At 40.6% G+C, this 15,391-nt stretch overlaps 1 long non-coding RNA gene across 1 annotated transcript; it reads left to right on the forward strand.

Moving 5' to 3' along the window:
* The first annotated feature begins 592 nt into the window (after positions 1-592).
* Positions 593-3,295, forward strand: LOC107976762 (uncharacterized). Its single transcript, XR_001720984.2, has 3 exons — positions 593-680; positions 1,712-1,907; positions 3,082-3,295. It is a non-coding gene; the product is annotated as an uncharacterized LOC107976762 (long non-coding RNA).
* Positions 3,296-15,391: the final 12,096 nt, after the last annotated feature.

Below are 15,391 nucleotides of genomic sequence, written 5' to 3' on the forward strand. Positions count from 1 at the left end.
TGCAGAGCCAGGGTCGCCGGAGAGGCTGAAACTCACTCCCCTGAAGTAATCCTTCATTTCAGGCTCCCCAGCCCCGCTGATTGAGTCAGACAATTAACACAGCCCTGGCTGGGATGGACCTCTGTGTTTATGACATGATATGGGCTCCAGCAGACAACATTAGCCCTGACTTTATGGGGATTTATTCAGCCTATTACCATGACTCATACTCCAGTAATGAGATCTCTCTCTTCCGGGATTCAGCATTTTGCTGCTGGCATCCTCCTTCCTGCTTCCCCCGTGGCTCCATTTCCATTTTTTCCCCAGAATTTCCTAGCTTTCCTCTTGGCCTCAACCTCATTTTGGGGTGGGGAACAGCAAGTGGTCACTGTAACTTCTAACTTGCAAAATATCTGAGCCCCCGCCGCCAGAGCCACATGTCTAGACCAAGCCTAGAAACAAGCAATGAGAAAACATACAATATGAACAAAATTGGGCGTATTTTTTAGGGAGATAGGAAGGAAGGCTTGGACCTGCTACCAAGACCCGAGATCTGAAATGATGCTAATATCCCTTTATCCTCCATAATCTAATCTAGAATGCCTGAGGTGGAAGAGAAGCTAGAGACAATCTAGAATCTCAGCAAATCGATGGGGAAGCTGAGGCTTAAAGAGAGGAAGAGACTTGCTCAAGATCTCACAGTGAGTGGTAATTAGATCTAGAACTCCTATCTTCTGATTCCTCTTTTCTCCCTAACCTTTTAATTTATTAATTCATTTACCCATTCAAGCAAATACTTGACACAATATCAAGGCCCAGCTGTACTCTGAAGCCTTCCAATATGCTTGGTGTTAGCTTGGCCTCTGCCCCTATTTTGTGCCTCCTGAGCCCTGTACACATACACTGACATTATGGACTTGATCACTGCATTTATTGACTTGTGTATGAGGGGGCTTTCTCCTCCTCTAGGCTGGGTTCTTCAGGATACAGACCTGGTCTTTTTTTTATTTTATTTTATTATTATACTTTAAGTTCTAGGGTACATGTGCACAACGTGCAGGTTTGATACGTAGGTACACATGCGCCATATTGGTTTGCTGCACCCATCAACCTGTCATCTACATTAGGTATTTCTCCTAATGCTATCCCTCCCCAAGCCCCCCACCCCCCTACAGGGCCCAATGTGTGATGTTCCCCGCCCTGTGTCCAAGTGTCCTCATTGTTCAATTCTCACCTCTTATTCACTTATGTAGCCCTGTCACTAGCTCAAGGCGTGACATTAAGTAGATGCTAAATGTTTGATGAAGGAATTAATGAATTAATAAGCTCCAATTGCTTCAAAATTCTGATCACTCATCAAGCGGTAAGGAGCACTACAGGTTCAGCAGACTAACCCCTGTCCCAACTGCCTCCTACAACATGGTCCAGACCCCTTTGTGAGCAGACACCATCTATTCCTCTTGTCTTCTTGATCCTTGATTTTCTCATACTACCTGGGCAGTGTGTTTCACCTTCCTTTCAAGAGACTGATTTGTACTAATTTAGAAGTTTTGGGATATTTATTTCAACTTTAAGGTGAAAGAATAAGCCCTTAATCCCATAGGAGCTGGCATGACCATTTTTAAAGTTCAAAGTTCTCTTTACCTATTTTAGTAATCACTGAGGGCTTTCCTAGGCAAACCAAATCAAATATAGCTTTTAAAAGAAACAATACTGGGTCCTTAAATCCCAGAGCAAAGAAGGGAAGAGAAAGAACCAGAGAGATGTTTAACTTATCTGCCAACCTGATTTGGATACTTTCTAATGTCCCTTGAGTCCAAGGGAAAAAAAAAAAGAGATCTCTGAGGAAAAAAGATCCTGCTCCCAAGACAAAGACCTGCAGTGGTCTGCAACTGGGCAAGATACAAACAGACAGCCATTTCCGCCAGGTAGGCTATAAATCCAGCCTTTATTACCTTTTATTATGTTGTTTCAACAGACTCTTAAAGACAGCACAATGGTCAGTTGATAGCTGCACTAAATCTCTTTCATTTTCTCCCCATATTAATTTCGTCTCCTGAATTTTTTTCTCTCTCTTCATGAGTCAAATTTTATGGGTCTTCTCTAGAGAAGGGCTGTAGAATGGAAACATTGTTTATGATTGGGAAAGAAAACCCAGCAACCCTCAAACCTCAAAACTATGAGCTAGCAGTGAATGTGTGTGTGTAACCTATATATGTAGACATTTTATATTTTATATGCATATATATATATGCATACACACATATAAGGCAGAATAGCAGAGGAGATGCACAAATCTAATGGCACAATGGGGGCTGAGATTGTGTGTGGAAGGAATGAACATAAGAACCATTTACTGCTGACATATCAAAGGCTGAAATGGAATTAAAATAAACTAAGGGCCACAATTTTTTAAAGCCCTACTTAAAGAACAGAATTCTGTTATGGGCTGAAAAGAAGTCCCAAGAATACTGTGAGGTGGAAGTGAGGCAGAGAGGGAAAGCAGGAGGGGAGGAGAGAGGAAAAGGAAGAGAGGAGGAGGAAGAAGGGGAAAAAGGAAGAGGAAGAGGAGGAGAAGAAGAGAGAACAGGAGGGAAGAAAGAGGGAAAAAAGAGGGGAAAGAAAAGAGGAAAATGGGAATAGAATAAGACTGAGAATGAATAAGGAAAAACTAAATTCCAGAATCTGTCTGGGCTCTGAAGTAAAGCTCAGAAACATTTTCATTGAATTTGATGAAGCAGATATTAAACAGATATTAACCATAGATCTTCAACAATCTTCTATTTTATTTGTCAATCAAATATTAGTGCCTCTTGGGAAATTGAATACTAGATGCTGATCTCCTTACTATCAGCATACAAACACACAGTGTCCCCACCCCTACCCCCACAGATATTGGCAGTTACTTTTCTTTAAGACTCCATAACCTACCCTGTACTTATTCTTAAAGAGTCAATTAATGATCCTCCTCATCGCTGAAACTGACTGTTTCACTCTAATTTTTCTCTGAGCCCTTTGTCCTCTTTCAGAGCTGCCTCACGATGTCTCTAGTCCACCAGACTTGGAAGATTTTTTTCATATTTGCACTGTTCCTTCTTTCAGATCTGATTGTCAGCTCCTTGATAACTGGTATCACATGGACATCCTCCAGTTGGGCTCCCTCATTCAAAGCCTGGCTCTACATTCACAAGCTGTATTATGTTGAGAAGTTACAATCGAAGTAGAACCTGTTTCACCATCTGTTAAAGGGGGGAAATACTACCATCTACATCATGGGGTGGTAGCCAGAATCAAATAAAATGATAGATGAGAAGTGCTGGCTCTACCCTGCTATCTAATTCTTGTCACTTTCTGGCTGAAAGGCAATGGGGCCAGCAACCTAGGTTTTGAAGTTTGCTTTACTCATTGGAAAAATAAATGTAACACTCAACCCTTGGGAACATCATAAGGTAGTATAATACTGTGGTTCTAAGTTCAGATCCTGGAGCCAGACTACACAGATTCAAATGCAAGCTGCCCCACTTACTAATGTATGGCCTTCAGGCAAATTACTTAAATTCCCTTTGCCTCTATTTCCTTATTTGTTAGAAAATGTTATTATTACCTATTCCATAGTGCTCTTGTGGGGATTAAATGAGTTAATTCAAGTAAAGTACTTAGAACAGTTCCAGACACAGAGTGAGCTTTAATATATGTTAACAATTATTATTGTGATTTCAGTGAGATAGTACGCATGAAGGACATAGACACATGGTAGGATTTCATCATGTGGTAATCCCCACTCAGGAGATAAAAATCCTCCCACTCCCAGAGTTAAAGTCTATCAATAGAGACAATACATTGCAAGGAAATGGAATTTTTATCTCCTATAATCTAGGTGAATGCTTGATACCATCATTACTGAGGATTTACTTTTCATTTGTATTTCTTACGCATCAATATTTTGTTCAGGAGAGCACCAGATCAGGAACTTGCGAATTCACCAGATAAAAAACTTTTGTTGTTTCTAATGAGGAAACCAATTCTTCAAGCCTTGTTAGAATTGCCAAACAGGGTTTCCTGCTGGGCGGCTTCATTTACTTGGCATCTCCTACTGAGAAACACCAGTACCATTCACAGATTGGGAAATGGAGAAGACAGACAACTGAATGAGAAATACCAACTTAAGTGCTGAAACTTGTCACCACCTTCCAGAGAATAGGAACAGATCTTTTTTTAAGAAAATGAATTTCAGGAGTTAGGCAAATTCATTGCATTTATATCCTCTGAAAATGTCAGAGCTAAACAATGAAATTTAAGAGCTCCTACAGTGGCAAAGCTGCAATTGATTGATAGCAGCTGCTGGGAGCAGTGAGGAGAGAGTGATTCTGAGGCTACTTCCTAGTTCAGTGGAAAAGAACTATAATCCATTAGTGATGCCTGCCATGGCCACGGAGTTGGACAGCGTTAGACCAACTTGCCATATTCTTTCTGTTTCTGATCTAGTCAAAATTCCTAATGCTACAGATGTTTTCAAATTCCCTACATTGGGAAAAGAAGGGTTTAGCCTATGTTCATTTTGAAATGCCATTAGTACATGCAAATTTACTGAGATGTAAAGAGTTAAATAAATAAGAATGATTTGTGTATTCTTGGCAAGCAATTGGAAACTGCTAAACAGATTTTATAAACTCTTGAATAATGATGTTATTTCTTGGATAATTTAAACCGTCTTTTCCCCATCCCCATTGGTTATTCTGTTTTTAATCTTTACTGCCTAGGAAACCTATTAAAAATAGGCTGACGCTTGTTTAAAATCTTTACTAATTCTACAATAGTAAAGTGTACAAAGAAATTGAATTTTACCAAGAATTTGGGAATAAGCAAAATAAGCTAGCATGAGGTCACCACAAGAAAAATATATATGGCTGGGTGTGGTGGCTCACACCTGTAATCCCAGCACTTTGGGAGGCCGAGATGGGTGGATTGCCTGAACTCGAGAGTTCGAGACCAGCCTGGCCAACATGGTGAAACCCTGTCTCTACTAAAAATACAAAAAATTAGCCAGGCGTGGTGGTGGGCACCTGTAGTCCCAGCTACTTGGGAGGCTGAGGTAGGAGAATCGCTTAAACTCGAGAGGCGGAGGTTGTGGTGAGCCAATATCGTGCCATTGCACTCCAGCCTGGGTGACAGAGTGAGACTCCGTCTCAAAAAAAAAAAAAAAAAGAAAAATATATAAGATTATTGTGGGCAGTCTTCTAAGAATTTTAACTTAAAGAGAAGTTTGGTTTTTTTTTCAAGTCATTCATGGATTCATGGATTTTGTTTTTTTGTTCCTGTTTTTGTTGTTGACCTACTAATATAATACTAATAATAACAACTCTTTGTGTTTTTTAAGCACTCTCCCTTATATTATTTCATCTGATCTTCACATTAGCCTCACAAGCAAGGCATGTAATAATTTTTATTCCCACTTTACAGGGAGGAACTTGAGCTTCAAAGGTAACGGGTTGGAAATACCAGGGAAATCCTATTTTCTCTCTCTCTATATTTCTCTCCATCTTGGGAAGGAAATTAGAGGTTGAACAAACCTAATGCCATTGATTTGATTCAAAATTTCAGCCTCACACATCTCTATCATCAACCCTAATATCCCTTGACTTAAACTAATTTAGTATCCTAATAAATATCTAAATAGAAAATATTTAATATCCTAATACATAGGTTTAAGGCAAGTTGCAAATTGTCAAATGATTGATAAAAAGCACAGGATTCTATAATAAATAAATGAAGACAGTTACTTTCAGTGGTGGATTCAGAGAAGGATTCATAAATGAGAGGGACTTAGTTTGATTCTCAAAATTAAATAAAACAAAAAGACGTGAGATGAAAGACATCTCAGAGAAGTTTCAGAAAAGTGGTACAAAATCCTTGTCTTGAAATTCAGTAGAGAAAAAGATCACATACAGCTACCTGGAGTGAAACAAACGGAGGGACATAATTGGAAAATGATTTCTGACTCCTCATGTTTTTTAGTTATACCCATAGCTGGCATGTGGTCACCACAAGTGGTTCTACCGTGGCACTGACCTTGCTCAAACATACCACATGGTTTTTAGTGACAATCAGTCCTGTGTCTTCATCCATTTTTTTGCCATTTGCTAGATACATGCCTTTAAGTGTATAACTTCACTCCCAGACTTCTTCTTTTCTTTTTTCTTTCTGCTTTTTGTTTAATTTTCCTGGAAGAAAAAATGATGTCTATTTCCCAGGGTTGGTGTAGGATCATGACAACCTACAAAGGGCACCTGGCATATAGCATGTGCTCAGTGCATTAGTTCTCATCCTTATTTCTTACTGTCACAAGCACCTATCTGACTCTAGAGGAAAGAAAATATTTGATTTTCTCTAAGCAGTACCAAGCCTGCAGATGAGAGTATCAGTACTGAAATTGAACTTCGTGTGTATGTGTGACATAGGGTTGAACATTTCATCAATTTCTAACATTGTTCAGCTAGAGATTTAGGGTAGATTTCCAGGAAAGCATGGAAGTGACTCTAAATTAAATCAACCTGGTAAATTGCTCAGGGATTGTGATGCCTTGCCACCAATAAAAATAAATAAATAAATAAATCACTTCTAGTCTCTAATAGTTTACAGCTTGATCTAGCAGAAGTAATTTTTCAGAAATTTTACTAAATGCTCATTTAATGAGTGTGAGGTGAGTGACACGACCTAGTATGTGTGAAAACAGATAACGCTGATTATATTAGACCCTATTTCTTAGAATAAAACTTAATGCATGTGGACTCAATGAGATTAGGTAAAAAGGGAAAACCTTTTGGATTTCATGAAGAAAAAAACATATACACATACATCTTTACCCATATCTATACATAGATACATATGTATGTATGTACTTATATAAGTATGTACGCATGCATCTATTTTTTGAGCTGTATGTGGCAATTCTACCTACTGTACCAAAATATTTCCTCAATAAATATCCTCGTAGCATAGATAAGAAACAATTATAGTTAACACACCAATTTATACTATGCATGTGGATATTTCTAAAGTACAGACAAGTAATTTTTGCTATTAAGCTGTTTATCATAGCTTACCCCACAGTCATTTTGTTTGTTTGTTTTTGAGATGGAGTCTCACTTCATCACCCAGGCTGTAGTGCAGTGGTGACATCCCGGCTCAATGTAGCCTTTGTCTCCTGAGTTCAAGAGATTCTCCTGCCTCAGCTTCCCAAGTAGCTGAGACTACAGGCTCGTGCCACCATGCCTGGCTAATTTTTATATATTTTTTTAAATAGAGTCTGGGTTTTACCATGTTGGCCTGGCTGGTCTCGAACTCCTGTCCCCAGGTGATCCTCTCACCTCGGCCTCCCAAAGTGCTGGGATTACAGGTGTGAGCCACCACGTCTGGCCCTCACAATTATTTTTAATGCTATATAGTTTACTAAATAAAACTCTTTTAATAAGATCTGTAAAGGCTTCGTTTAGCCAGCAAGCTATACTGTACAAGTTGACCACAATTATGGATCAATGTTCAATAGAATGTTAGAATAAAATTCCTCTTTAAAGAGGTGACATGTTGATCTGCCATTACTGGTTAACATCATAACTTGAAGTGGTTTGCTAAATATCATCAAGGCCTTAGGAACAGAAAATACAAGGATAGATGATGTTTCTTGGGGAGGATGGGTGAAACATAAAAGCTACCTAGAGAAGGTCAAGTGGTTGGTAAGGGGAGCTTCTGATGGTGTTGATCGTCTAACGTGGAATAGGAATGGATAAGAGGAATTAGCTCTGGGAACAGAACTACATGATGGGAAAAGGGGCCCACTGAGTTTCTTTCACATATTCAACAAAATTTTTGAGCATATACAACGTAGCAGTATGTATGTTTAAGCAACAGCATCTGCGTATAGCAATAGCAAATGTGAAAAGCAGAGTCCTTGCCTCTAGAGATTATGTGCAGTGCACTATCTCTAAAGGTGTGTGACCCCGCCCCCTCCACCCAGCATCATCAGTACCACCTGGGAACTTTTCAGAAATGTGAATTCTTGATATCCACCCCAGACCTACTGAATCAGAAGCACCGGGGTGGGACCCTCTAATCTATGTCTTTAGGAGATTTTTAGAACCACTGGTCTAATGGAAAGGGTTCTATAACTTCTGTTCCTCAAAGCTATCCTGCCACAGAAAGTGTGAGAGGGAAATAGCTTAAAATGGCAGGAAAGTTATTGATAAGCCTCCTTGATTCCTGCCTGTCTCTTTGCCTACGCAAGTCATTTGGTATATCTGTGATGTTGCCTGGTGCATGGAGTCCCAAACTTTCCTGCTTACCAGAATTACTAAAGAGTTGTCTATTCATTCATGTACTCATTCATTTATTCATTCATTTTTTTTTTTTTTTGAGGTGGGTCTCTTTCTGTCACCTGGACTGAAGTGCAGTGGCGCGATCTCGGCTCACTGCAACCTCCGCCTCCTGAGTTCAAGTGATTCTCCTGCCTTAGACTCCCGAGTAGCTGGAACTACAGGCATATGTCACCACACCTGCCTACTTTTTGTGTTTTTACTAGAGACAGGGTTTCACCATGTTGGCCAGGCTGGTCTCGAACTCCTGACCTCAGGTGATCCACCCACCTCGGCCTCCCAAAATTCTGGGATTATAGGCGTGAGCCACTGCGCCTGGCCTCATTTATTCATCCTACAAATATCTGGGAAACATTGACATTAGGCATTCATATAGGCATAAAGATTCAGTTGCAAAAAAGACAAGCATTATCTTTGCTGTTAAGGAGTTCAGAATCAAAATGGGATGTCAGAATATAAACAATAACATAAAATAATCATAAAAATTACAAAAGCAAAGAAAGTATTATAAGACAGTCTCTATGTGTTGTATTGGTCAGGGGTGCAATTTAGTCAGAGTCAGGAGGTACCTCTCTGAAGAAGTGATATTGAAGCTGAAGGATGAATAGACATTACCTGAGAAGAGAGACCAGCCTTAGCAAAGTTCTAGAGAAAGACAAAACGTCACTGTGTTCAGGGAACTAAAAAGGGCAAGCATTAGTAGAGTGAAGAGAACAAAGGAAAAGTTATTCTTGTTTGAGATTGAAATGGTATAGGTTGTTAGAGACCAAAGCAAGGTAGCTTGGGAGGACACAAAGAACAGGGAAAGGCGAAGACTCAATTCAAGTTAAGATGGTCACTATGGCCTCAAAAAAAAAAAAAAAAAAATGGATGAGAGCAGAGCAATGCAGGCTGAACCAGTTAAGACGATCTGCTGCTGTACCCCAAGTAAGTATCCAAGTGATCGATACTGGCATGATGGGGGTAGGGGAGTGTCAGGTAATGCAATAACATACAAAGCAGGGATCACTCAATTTAGAATGGTTTGTCACTCCCAGGAATGGCTTCCAAGCTATTAGGACCCAGAGATAACCCTGGACTTGGCAACTAGGTAGAGAGAAGGGGTATTCACCTATGTAAGTGACCTTAGGCAAGTCCTTGCTCGAAATCTCTCCTCCTCTCTGCCACCAATCCACTCTTACCCCTTAGTTTCTTCTTCCTAAGTGTTGCACTCCCACTCTTCTTTTAAAGTGCACATGCCCCGAGGAATTAAAGCTCTGAACAGTCTTTGAGAACGCTGAGCACATCAGTTCCTTCCTGAGAGAGGAGGGTTACAAGGTTCCTTGGTTACAAGGCTAATGCTCTGCTGTGACCCTGGTTTTCCTCTAACCCAGGTCAGGACAGGGATGTGATGTGACTGACACTTTTTACCCCACACATGGCCTCTGGTGACTGAAGGTTGACACTTTCACCAGCCCTCCCCCCAGGGTGCCCCGTCATCTCTCCTCCAAAGCTGACAGCACATTGGCATTGCTGACAAATGACTCATTTCCAGCCACATAAAATGGCTTCAATCTTCTCTTTTGAAGTCTCACAGATTACCTCCTCCGCCTCCTGCTTTTCTGACAACTTCGCTCCAGCAGTGCATTATGTTAAAAACCACACTTATTATGCCAGAGTGGGTCTGGCACGATTAGAGTTCAGTTTTTATAACAGATGTGGATATGTCTGTAATGACCTGCTTGGCTCAATGCTCCTGCAGGCCTGTGACCTGCACAGCTAGTGTCACAGGACCCAGTGTCCTCCCTGCAGAAATCCCATCTCCAGAGGGAGAAGAGACTGTCCCACCTTCTGCACTCTTTTAATTCTATTTGAATGTGGGGTGCCACCATGAACTGTCACCCAAGTCAGAAACCAAGGTGTTCATTCAGATTTCTTCCCCACCTTTATCCCTCTTAGCCAGCCACCAAGTTTCCTTCTTTCTTTTGCTTTGGCATCTCTCCAAAGGCCCACTCCCATGCTCCTGGATCACACTACCATCACCCTTCTTTTAGAATATTGAACAATCCTCCATCCATATCTCTGCCTCCAGTCCTGCCCTTCCAAAACAGGCTCCAAAGTAATGGTTCTAAAATGCAGAATTATTCATCTACACTCACTGCTCTCAATCCTTTAATAGCATCTCACGACCTTGGGAGAAAGGCTTCAGCTTAGAATTCAAAGTTCTCTCTAAAGGCCTCTCCTGCTTCTTTACTCCAGACCACCTTCACCCAAAATCTGTTATGCAAGTAGGTATCAAACTATTTGGAGGTTCCCTCGTACACCCTACTCCTGGGTTCCTTTATAGCTTTGCTTAAGCTTGTTCTTACCTGGAATGCCTGGTTTTCCTTTTTCTTTGCCTCACTAATACCTTCTCATTCTGCAGGGCTCATTTCACCTCCAGGTAATCTTTCATGAAATGCCCTCCTCAAAGGTATTACGAGCCCCTTTTTGATACTAAAAGAGTCTATGTTCCCCTCTATCCTGCCATGAATCTCATTAATATATTGGTTCTTTTACTTGTCTTCTGTCCCACTGAACTATGTGCTCTTTGAAGGCGCAAGTGGTGCTTTAGGCAACTCAGCACACCCAGAGACATATAGAGCAAAAGGTAATTGACTATGGAACTCATCCTTCCAGCCTGCAGTTCAGCTTTGATAATGGTTAGTGTGTGCATCGTGGTTCTCCATACATGACACATTTTAGCATCTGCCAGCCCATTTAATCTTCACAACAAACCTATAAGGAAGTCATTTTAACTGATTTTACAGATGAGAAAACTGAGCCTCAGGGAGGTGGAATAACTTGCTTGTTTTCATGCAGCTAGGCAGAAGACAGTGCAGTACTTGCTGAGGGACATCTACATGGATTTGGGTAGGAAAACATCACTATAGAGCTAAGCCACGAAGGATTAGAAAGAATTTGTCAGTTGGAGTAGAGTGGGGTGAGTGGGAAGGTTATTCCAAGAAAACAAAAAGTGTATTTCTAAATATCGACATCATCATGAACAAAAGCACAGAGCTATGAGGGAGAGATGCGGTTAAAAATAAAGTCCTCGTCTGAATACATTTCTACCAATTGCTAGCTGTGTGATCTGGAAGAGTTGCCTAACCTCAGATTTTTCTTATATAAAATGAGAATAATAAAAGCTCCAAAGCCCTTAGATTAATATGCAGATACAATTAAATACATGTGTATTATGTATTATATAACTCTGTGTGTGTGTGTGTGTGTGTGTGTGTGTGTGTGTGTGTGTGTGTGTGTATCTTCCTAAGAAAATACTCTGACAAGCAGCAATGGCTCAATACATGTTAGCTATTTCTAGTAATGCTATTCCAATTATCTACTGTTATGAAAGAAACTACTCCAAAGCATAATATTATCAAATAACCATTGTTTTGTGTATCACAAGACCTCAGCTAGAAGAGTTGTCTCCAACCTATGCAGCATGAACTGGAGCACCCACTTCCTGGATGACTTCTTCACTCACTCACCTGGTGCTCATGGGCTGGGTTGTCATCTGTGTAGGAAAAAGGTGGTACTTGTCAGCCAGGTATCCAGCTCAGGCTGCTGACCAGGGTAGCAGCAAAGACCAGATTGATCAGGATGTTCTCTCCATGTGTCTCAGGCTTATCCCTGAGTCGTGACTTGTTTCCCAGAGGGGAAAGAAACATGAGCAGAATCTGCAAGGCTTCTTATGAGGCAGCTTCAGAAGTTACAGAAAGTCCCTTCTGACAAATTCTGTTGGTCAAATAAGTAGGACAGCCATCCCAGATTCCAAGGGAGACAATTGGATTCCACCTTTCAATGAGATGTTGACAATGAATTTGTGGCCATCTCCAATACACCACACAACTGGTACTACTAGCAGTGCTACTAGCACTATTAATGACATTCAGAAGTGACTGCAGTCATTCCACTGCGATGAGCATATAGAGTGCACATAAAAAAGGGATGACTGGGGGATGAAGCCACTGAGAAACTGCTACACCGACATGGTAGAGTAGAAGCAGTAACATTCTAGTCTCTTCACTATATCCCACAAAGCCAGTGAGAACTAAGCAAGTGAATTTCCCAACCCCAGGGGGTGCATGTATAAACCAGGGAGTCAGAAGCTACACTCTGAAAAAGAGTGAGACCGCTAGGAGCATCCCTGGGATTTCTTTTCTGACTCACCTGAAATGAAGCAGCCAACTCTCCCTAGCCTTTTTCTTTCTCTTACCTGATGGAGGTCACACTGAGTTATTTTTCCAAACTTTGGAGGTAAGAGAATGAAAGGTCTCAGCTATCTTGGCCATCACAAGCCAGAGTTACTCATGGGGAACAAGGCAGGAAGCATAAAGAGGACACAGCAAAGCAGATGTTGTACATAAAAGACACTTTCTAGCACAATGTAGTTCACATTTCTTCCCTTACTTACTGTGCTGATTTTTTTTTTAACCATATGGGTTTTTGTCGCCACAAGATACGTATGACCTCTTTTCTCAGTTCATTGATCTGGTAACACACACACACACACACACACACACACACACATCTTTGGGGCTGACCTGTTCTTACCTGTTAATTCTATTAATGTCCCTGTTATAAGGCTACAGTTGAAGAGAGATCTATATAATTTAATGATATCTCCTGTACTTCTCTTCTTTTTCTTAATTCCTGACAGCAATAACACACACAAAATTAAATGCATTTTTAAAAGTACATTCAAAGACATCCTTTCACACACATATATATTTCATTCTCAAACGTATCCCCATTTGGATGATAAATTACATGATTGCCTAACTTTCAAACATAAAAAGTACACTCCTCTGCAAAACATACCATTCACAAACAAACACACAAACACAGAAACACACTGAATTCCCCTTCTCCTTGCAAATACACACAGATAACCAACCACTCTAAAATGCACACACAAACACACATACACTCACAATAACACAGAGATGCCCTCAATTTCTAAATGCATATTTTCAAATCCTTGCCTAAATCATCCTCCCCATACAAATAGCACACACCCATTCACATATTAATACTAACAGACTCTCATACCCACAAACATGCAAGAGAGAAATCTAGGAAAACCAGACACACACAAAAAGAAAAAATATAGAGAGAGACATGTAGACTAATGCACTCTCTCAGTATTCCCTGCACATATGACACCTCTAAGGAGGCTGTTGATACGTCCTGGACACACAAAAATGCCCGTGTTCAAATGAACTCCTCCACACCCACATACTACAGACAAATCCAAGCATATCCTTTTTTTAATTGTGGTAGAATCAAGCATCTACTTTCAAATACAAAATCACACATAGACTATAATAAATAAAACATATTCAGGCATAATTATACACACACACACACACACACACACACACAACTTCTGGCTTTAAGTTCTCTTCTTCCACCAACAGTGTCTCTCATTTCGTCTTAAAGCCCAGCCTTCACTCAGAAGATCATCTTTATGGAAATCTTCCCATAAACAAAAAAGTCCTCCTTTTTAACAGAGCCGTCCTAGTGCAGACAATCCCTCTGCCCTAGATGGCTCCTGCCTCCCTCGTGTCCCAGACTAACTGCCCTGGCCACCAACAAAGACTCTAGAAACACTTTTGCAATTCTTTAATTGGCCTCAATTTAGACAGACTAATAGCTCTAGAAATCTCAGAGGACAAAAAGATAACACTTAATACGGATGACTGCTTAAAAAGGAACAAGGACATGTCCTTTGCAGGGACAAGGATAGAGCCATTATACTCAGCAAACTAACACAGAAACAGAAAACCAAACACCGCATGTTCTCACTTCTAAGTGGGAGCTGAACACATGGACACAGGGCAGGGAACAACACACACTGGGGCCTGTTGTTGGGTGGGTGGGGGGCAGGGGGAGGGAGAGCATGAGGAAAAATAGCTAATGCATGCTAGGCTTAATATCTAGATGATGGATTGACAGGTGCAGCAAACCACCATGGCACACGTTTACCTATGTAACAAACCTGGGCATCCTGCACGTGTATCCCTGAAGTTAATATAAAATAAAATAAAAAGGACGACTGCTAATACTGAAAGCAAAGGGCCAGGTGCTGAGGGAAACAATTGAACCTTGAGTCAGGACGTCGGCTCTAGTCTTATCTCTGCCACAAATTTGCTGGGGGACCTAGGACAAATTCCTGTCACTCCCTGGCCCTTGTCTCTTCACCTGTGAAATTAAATTTTGGACATGAGGTTCTGTTTTCTAAGATCTTAAAGCTGTAATCCAAAGTACGTGAACATTTCTGGACCAAAAACTGCTAGCAGGTAACAATTGTTATTTTGATTAGAAAAGGGCACTGAATCCTTCTGCTTAAGTCGTATAGGAAAAGGTGTGCAAAATTTGGAATTAAAAAAAATCTCAGTTCAAATTTTTTCTCTGACCCAAACTAATTAAGTAAATGCTGTTTATTTAGCAGTTACCTTGCACCAGGTGCGGTGCTGAGTACAGGACAAGAGACTCACCTGAAACAACCTCTTGTCTTTGCAATTTAGGCGAAAGAATAAAGAATAGGACATCAACAAAGAATCTGGGTATAAATTATTTACAAGCTGTGAAAGAGATATTTTGGTCATATTATCACACCTTAAAAAATCACCTTTCATCTGTTTTTTTCATGATTCCACTTTTGACTCTGGCTTACACACATCTTGACTTACAAAAAGCTCAGGGCAAGCTCAAAAGCTGCTTCCCAACTCATCTATGTTTTGACAATGAGCCTCTATTTGTGATATGGCAGGAAGAGCTGAGCAGCCCATAACCTCTTCTTGAAGTTGTGCAGTACTGCACAGCACTGATACTAATTTCATTACTTTTATTCATCCAGCCTTGGGTACTTCAGCTCGTTGGGTTCCAGCCGCGATTAATTGGTAGAGCTCCCACTGACTTCTGATTAGCTGCTTTTGATTAGGGCCTAATGACTTCATTTGGTCCCTAATTCAGGAGGATGAGTTGCAAAACTGCCTGCAAACTGCTCAAACAGA

Source organism: Pan troglodytes, chromosome 11 (assembly GCF_028858775.2).
Source record: "Pan troglodytes isolate AG18354 chromosome 11, NHGRI_mPanTro3-v2.0_pri, whole genome shotgun sequence".
Classification (NCBI taxonomy): Eukaryota; Metazoa; Chordata; class Mammalia; order Primates; family Hominidae; genus Pan; species Pan troglodytes.